The 7,949-nt window shown below is 39.9% G+C and overlaps 1 long non-coding RNA gene across 2 annotated transcripts; it reads left to right on the top strand.

The window, feature by feature from the left end:
* Positions 1 to 2,348: 2,348 nt before the first annotated feature.
* LOC131929739 (uncharacterized) lies at positions 2,349 to 6,849 on the top strand. 2 transcript variants are annotated; one of them, XR_009383992.1, is made up of 3 exons: positions 2,349 to 2,416; positions 4,758 to 4,852; positions 6,730 to 6,849. It is a non-coding gene; the product is annotated as an uncharacterized LOC131929739 (long non-coding RNA). The 2 variants fall into 2 exon arrangements; XR_009383993.1 differs by lacking the exon at positions 2,349 to 2,416 and adding an exon at positions 2,486 to 2,514.
* The last annotated feature ends 1,100 nt before the right edge of the window (positions 6,850 to 7,949 follow it).

Here is a 7,949-nt window from a genome sequence, read left to right as displayed (position 1 = left end):
GAACTAAATTCAATAGACAATGAACCGAAATCTCGAACTAAATTCAATAGACAATGAACCAAAATCTCAAACGTTACATGACAATTAATAGACAAACAACTAAAATATCAAACTACATTAAATAGAAAATGAATTGAAATTTCGAACTAAATTCAATAGACAACGAACCAAAATATTGAACTAAATTAAACAGATGATGAACCAAAGTTTCGAAAATCAAATAGATTAGGGACAGTGGCGTCACTTGGACGAGTGTACATAGTTTAGGTCACTTAGGGTCACCACTCTGCGCTCCAAGAATTGTTCATCTTGTTATTTATGTCACCCTTGTTTCCTATAACTGGGTAAAACATAGTTTTAACAGTGCATTTTACTATTTTCCCAAATGGTGTCGCCCTTTAAATAATCTCATCCTTTAAAAAAGTGCTATCCCTTAGATGTTGTCAAAGCTTAAATGGTGTCACCCCTTAAATGGTGTCACCTCTTTAAGGACGTCACCCCTTAAATGGTGTCACCCTTAAATTGTGTCACCCCTTAAATGGTGTCACCCCTTAAATGGTGTCACCCCTTAAATGGTGTCACCCTTTAAAGGATGTCACCCCTTAAATGGTGTCACCCCTTAAATGGTGTGACCACTTAAATTGTGTCACCTTTTAAAAGTTTGTCACCCTAAATTGATTTCACCCTTTAAATGGTGTCACCCCATAAATGGTGTCACCACTCAAACGGAATCACCCATAAAATGGTATCACCACTTACGGATCCCCCCCCCCCCACCCTCCCAATCTCCCCGCCTTGTGACGCTTCTAGTTTGCTGTTGTAAGTTTGTACTTTCAAAATTGAGCTACCATTTTCTAAAATCTTCAACTTTCATTTCAGTTACTGGATGTTAACCACACGGAAGATTACCTTTTTTAATGTGTATACACAAGTGTTGAACTTATAAATAAACAACATGTAAATCAAAATGTGTATGATTTTGTGTGAGTGCGATAGGTTGTGTTAGCATTTGAAGTTGAATGTGTTACGGTATGAGTATACGATACGACACAACAGTGCTGGGCTAAAACTGAAAGTGTTAAGGTATGAGTATACGATACGACACAACAGTGCTGGGCTAAAACTGAATGTGTTACGGTATGAGTATACGATACGACACAACAGAGTTGGGCAAAAACTCTATTTGGTGTTAATAAACTGCCCCACTCTATTCAAATACATTAGACTGGTATCATGCTATATAATTATGCTGTAAGAGCAGGGTTGAAAACAATATCTTATTTTTATTATAAACGTATTGAAATATATTTTTATAAACGACTCTGAGTCCAATCAGCTCTGTTGAGTACCAGGCAGGAAAGTTAGGCGTCCCTAATACTTCTCAGCCTTAATGAGTACCAGGCATGACAGTTCGTCGTCCCAAAGACTTCTCAGCCTTAAAGAGTACCAGGCATGCCAGACGTCCCTAAGACTACTCAGCCCTAACGAGTACCAGGCATCGGAATCAGGCGTCATGTCTAATCAGTTCTGGTGCCGACTACCACGCACCATTCATGTAATTAATTATAAAACATCACCCACTTTAAACATATATGGAGGTCAAGTCGCACACCCAACGCATATGATTTGAGAAAGAATTTGGCTGTGCAGAATATAGAAGTACTGCCGTGGTCGAAGACAATTCAAATATTCCAGCAAGGCAGCAGAGTTTATCCCAGGCATAACTTGGAGGGGGGGGGGATGGTTGGTGCGGAGCCCCGCCCCCATACCCGAAGAAAGTCTACCGCCCGCCCCTCACCCCCGAACGAAATTGAATGTATATAGAAAATATATACTTTTACCAGTGTCCGCCCCACCCCCGAATATATTAAGTGCCCCCAAGGAGAAATAAAGTCTGAAAGAAACACTGCTCGGCAGATATCCAGATCCAGTAATAAAGTACGCCAGAAAATCCTAATTTAATATTTTTGTTCATCAGTATAAAATTTATGGCGGAATATTTCTTTATTAAAACTATTCAGTTTGTTTTTGAATTTCATCGGAAGAGTGTAATATAATTGTGTTTACTCATTTATTCCATAACGGTAACAACAGTAGGCACGGAGGCCTTTTTTTCACATTAAAAAAAAAAAAAAGAAGAAACCGCCATAAAAAAGAAAGCATTGTAATAACAAGCAATGGAGTAGCAAACGCATAAACGATATTTCATAGCAGTTCTAACACACTGGGTATAGGTGAGTTGTAAACAACGTTTGAGAAAAACTGATCTAGCAGTAAATATCCCCAACATCTGTGAGCAGATGTGACGTCATCAGACCACGCCTATTAAACCACCTTGGTGAGCCAATCACTGCACACTGTACACCCACCCACATTACTCGGCGATAACTTACCAGTTTACAGCAGTAAGTGCAAGGTAAGTGACAACATATTTATGTGATTAGAAGTTACAGTTTAATATTATAACGTAACCTATCTACACCACTTTGCATTGATAGTAGCAGATTCTAAAAGGTAAGCCTTTGTATTCTGTATGATTAAAATTTAGATTTTGATGCTATTTGAACATATATTAATATGTATTTAAATGCCTGTAAAAGGTACATTATAACAATTAGTGTGTTGCGAATTTAGAATTTGATACAACTTAATTTTTTTTTTTGTGGGGTGGTGAGAGGGGGACGGCGTGGCCTAACCCGAACGTCTCGAGTACGAATCAGGGCTCAAGTTAGTTGAACGAACCTGAATCCACCAAGCTCTGATGGGTACCCAACCCACGCTAGGGAAAATAAAGGCGGCTGGGCATATGCCCAATGTGTCTTAGGTACGAATGGGGAAAAAAAAAGAAGAAACATATGTGTATATGGCATGGTTGGATGGCAGTGAGCTTCAAAGAATACAATGAAGTCTCGTGTTCGGATCTTGGTCAGAAGTTATGTCTACATGACGTCACTGAGTCCAGCCATCTCAAATGGGTACTTGTCTCACGTTGGAGAAAGTAATGGTGGTTGTGCTGAATGCTGACCAGACCGTCACTTCATGGGCTACTGTCATGGGCTACTGTCATGGGCTACTGTCATGGGCTACTGTCATGGGCTACTGTCATGGGCTACTGTCATGGGCTACTGTCATGGGCTACTGTCATGGGCTACTGTCATGGGCTACTGTCATGGGCTACTGTCATGGGCTACTGTCATGGGCTACTGTCATGGGCTACTGTCATGGGCTACTGTCATGGGCTACTGTCATGGGCTAATGTCATGGGCTACTGTCATGGGCTACTGTCATGGGCTACTGTCATGGGCTACTGTCATGGGCTACTGTCATGGGCTACTGTCATGGGCTACTGTCATGGGCTACTGTCATGGGCTACTGTCATGGGCTACTGTCATGGGCTACTGTCATGGGCTACTGTCATGGGCTACTGTCATGGGCTACTGTCATGGGCTACTGTCATGGGCTACTGTCATGGGCTACTGTCATGGGCTACTGTCATGGGCTACTGTCATGGGCTACTGTCATGGGCTACTGTCATGGGCTACTGTCATGGGCTACTGTCATGGGCTACTGTCAAGAAAGTTATGAACTCTACTTTATCTACACAATGAATTGTTAGAACTAAATGTAAAACTTATTTTTTCCCAATGCATCAAGTTACCTGAGCTGATATAAAAAAAATATCAATTATCACTTGTAATAGACGCCACGCGTATCAAAACGCTGTCAATAATTAGTATCCAGTTCAAATGATGTTCTTGAGCCCACACAGCTTTGTCTGGTACCTGGCATAATTTACGTTGAAGCTTTGCTTCAATGTAAGACTACACATTGTGGCCTTTATACTTTTAAAAGTGGACAGTTCTAAATTTAGATTTCTTTTTAAAGACTATTCCAGGGTAGTGTTACATTCTGTATCAGGAAGAAAAACGATTTTCTAAAACATCTGATTTGCTTTTATCAATTCATCATCATCTTTCTTTTCTGGCCTCATGGGGAGCAAAGGGTTGCAGTTACACATTTCCAGCGGACTCGGTTTTGGGCTGCTCCCTTTATCTGTGCCCATGTGAGCCCAGCTGTCTTAGCCTCTTCCTCTACCGTTCTTTTCAATGTTTTCTTTGGCCCGCCCACTTTCCCTTTTCCCTGGGGATTCCAGTCCACAGCATTTTTTTGCTTTTATCATTTAGGATAATATAAATAGATCTACAAGGTTTATAATTTTTTTAAAAAATTTCACATACTGACGATACCGTTATTTGATGTATGGTTCGGCTCAGTGCCAAATTTAAGTTTAGTCTTTTGGTTAGTAGTAAAGTTTCAAGTCATCGGTTCTTTTAGTGCAGCGATACTGGTTAATAATATCCTTACCATACGGACGCAGAAACTCATTGCATCGATTTTGATAACTGTGTGCGTTCTACTGTTAATTTATATTTTACGCTAATTAGATATCATTGCTTGAAGCTGCTATTAACTTCATTTATGCTTAACACACATGTAAACATCAAAACATATCAAAAGACCTGATTCACTCATCCAACAATTTACAATCATAATCGTGCTTGCTCTAATGCATATCAAAACATAATCGAACTCTTTGTAACGGTTTTACATTGCTCTAACACAAACGACTCGATTTCACAAAAAAATCGAGTACTTGTTACGTATCAACAGTGACCTAGCACCCTCTACTCGATTTATTGAGAGAATCGAATACGGTGTTATGTGTTAACGTTTGTGTGTTATTTTACTATTCACAGAAAAATCATGAAGTTTGTCTGTCTATTTTTGGCTTTGTCTCTGGGAATCTTGACCGTAACCAACGGCCAGAATGTCCCGAAGGGCTCAAGGATTGGTAAGTCCGATTGTATTGATGGTAATGATTGTAATGATTGTATTGTTCGTAATGATTGTAATGATTGTCAGTGGCGTAGCGAGGTCGGGTGTCACCCGGCGCGGCACTTAATGGTGTCAACCCCCAGAGGCGTAGCTACCCTTCCCTGGGACAAACTTTCAAGTTTTCGATTTGCACCCCCCTCTCAAACTTTCGATTTGCACCCCACCCTCAACTTTTTCTCTATATATTTTGCTATTTTTTGCCTTGGTGTCACCCCTCTAAATGGTGTCACCCGGTGCGGTCCGCACCCCCCCCCCCCCCTCGCTACGCACCTGATGATTGTGTTGATTGTAGTAAATGTTGGGCCTTGAATAAAAGGATTGTCGGATGAGCACACGAACTTTTAGGTGACAAGGTAACGGGATTGGTGTGTGTGTGGGGGGGGGGGGGGTATTCTAGGCTGTTAGCGTTCCAGACAACATATAACATAAATTCTCTACACATCTTTCCCCCCCCCTCCCCCGTCTCTCTCTCTTCTATCTGTCCTCTCCGACAATCCACCTATCCATGATTATAAATCTATTTTAGATTTCTCCCGCTGAGTTGAGTGACGTTCGTCTAACTCTCGTTTTCTATTCCCTGTTCGTGAAGATTTGATTTAAATATCGAATGTTGCCCAATAGTTATCAAGACGTACACGTCATCAACCTCTTTTCCACCTGGGGCAGGCGTAGCTGCAGAGGCGTAGCGATGGGGGGTGGGGCAGGGGGGGGACACATGTCCCCGGATGCCGATCTTAAGGGGCGCCAAAATGGGTTGTAAAAACAAATTAAAATGTCAATTTAGCTGCATTTTTGCAGTTTGGGGGGGGGGGGGGGTGGGTGGAAATCGAAAAGTTGAAGGAGGGGGTGCTAATCAAAAAGAGTTCGGGGGAGGGGGTTGCAAATCGAAAATTTGAGGGGGGGGTGCAAATTGAAAATTTCCTCCCGAGGGGGCGCCAAATTGAAAGTTTGTCCCCGGGCGCCGTTTAGGATCGCTGCGCCTCTGTGTAGTTGTTTCTGTGACCTCGCCATAAGAAAGGATAGTGTGTTCAGTACTATGCCCAGACGCCTTTATTTTTCCCCTAACATGAGTCTTGTACCTATCAAAGCTGGGTGAACTCAGGAGTACTACTCACTTGAACCTGGATTCGATACTTTTGGGTTAGCAGTCTAGCGCTCTACTGCTTGGCCACGCCATCCCTATGTAAACATTACAAAGCCATTAACAGTGTGAGACATAGTGCGCAGATGGCCGAGCTTACAACTTCTAATCCCGAAAGTCTCGAGTTCAAATCCAGGACGCGAGTCTGCATAACTTCCCTTAGTCCATTCAGCTCTAATGTGTACCTGTCCCACGTCAGCGAAAAAACGACGAGTAGGCATAGTGCTTGCCACTCTAGCCCCACCCCTCCTGTATGTAGAGTTCTTTGAAGTTCTTTGCCACATTTGCCGGGATATGATCATGATGTACTCAACCATAGCTAACATGCAACACATTGTTGACATGAAACAAAAACGTACAATCAAACGACCCGCATGCTTAAAAATACAGCCGTACTAAATCCTTGCCATCTAGTAATGGCGATGTAATAAAATCTATAGCAATATAATCAATTCGTATTTTAAATAGCTTGCAATATTTTTTAAACTTTTTATTTTCTGTTACGACTACTTTCAATAACCCTACGACTGACTTATTCAAAATAATACCCTATATGTTATATGCTTTAAAAAATATAAATTGTTTATCAAATAAAATAGTAGTTTTTAATTTCTGTGAGAGTAAAAGCGGCCACATTACCTCATAAGCAACATACTCTATCTATATTTTTTTACCATATACTTATTACCTAGCATACAACTCATGCACGTACGAAGGAACAACCTACGCAGATCGCAAGTTTGTGAAGGCCCTCGCTAAAAACGACTGTGAAGATTGTTCCTGTTTTCAAAACGAGTACATCCATTGCTATGCCAACGGAGGTACGTTCTGCTAACGTCAAGGATTACTGTACATGTCACCCCGATTTTAATCAATTAGGTCAACACTTTTTTAAAACATGGATTGTACTATTAAGCTAAAATCTCGTATTTTAAAAAGAAATTGTTTTCTTTTATTGGCCAAAATTGCATAAGTTAAAGAAAACAACAACACATTTTGCCAAAATGAGGTAGTTTATAATCAATTGCTAAAATTTCAAAACTAATAATATTGAGTCGTTGAATGTTATTTAGACCTTTAAAATGAGGGTGAATACATATTATGTACTCGGACACAAATTCCCACACATACACAAACGCACATAAATATGTATATATATAGACATACTTTATATATATATATATATATATATATATATATATATATATATATATATATATATCAGCTTTTTATATAGTTCTCACATAGGCTACTTTTAATTCCCTTCGGTGCAGCAAGTAGGTTTGGGTTCATTCCCCCCCCCCCCCCCCCCCCCCCCCCACAGTTTTAAAACAGGTTGAAACTCTTTTTTTTCGGTTACTGGATGTTAGCGCCACCCAAGATAGATCAGATTTAAAACGAATGTGTTGTACTGATAAATAAATAAAATATTAAAAAAAAGTTTTTATGTTTTTAGTTTGACTAAATTGAATTATGAATTTTTAAATGGGTGAGAAACGATACCACTCAACAGTGATTTGCTATAAAAAATGTGTTGATAAAACCAGTCCACTTTTTACAGATATGCATATAGCCTTTCAGTTGATAACCACGCTTGAAGAATAAGGGTAAAACTAATTTCATACTTTAATTTTAAACTGAAAAAATTGATCATTTATAAAATTTTCTGTATGAAATATGACATGATCATTACAAAACATCTTCTTTGGTGTAACTGAGTCAAGTCAGCCATAATAAGTACCTTGCAAGTTAGTATCCAATCAGGTAGACCTAAGGTAGTCATTTGTAGCCAATTAGGTAGACATAAGGTAGACATTGGTAGCCAATTAGGTACACATAAGGTAGACATTGGTAGCCAATCAGGTAGCAATAAGGTAGACATTGGTAGCCAATCAGGTAGACATAAATTAGA

Source organism: Physella acuta, unplaced genomic scaffold (genome assembly GCF_028476545.2).
Source record: "Physella acuta isolate Inbredline_101_S28 unplaced genomic scaffold, ASM2847654v3 ptg001667l, whole genome shotgun sequence".
Taxonomy (NCBI): Eukaryota; Metazoa; Mollusca; class Gastropoda; family Physidae; genus Physella; species Physella acuta.
The sequence above is the reverse complement of the archived record's forward strand: the minus strand, read 5'-3'. Positions and strand labels throughout refer to the sequence as shown.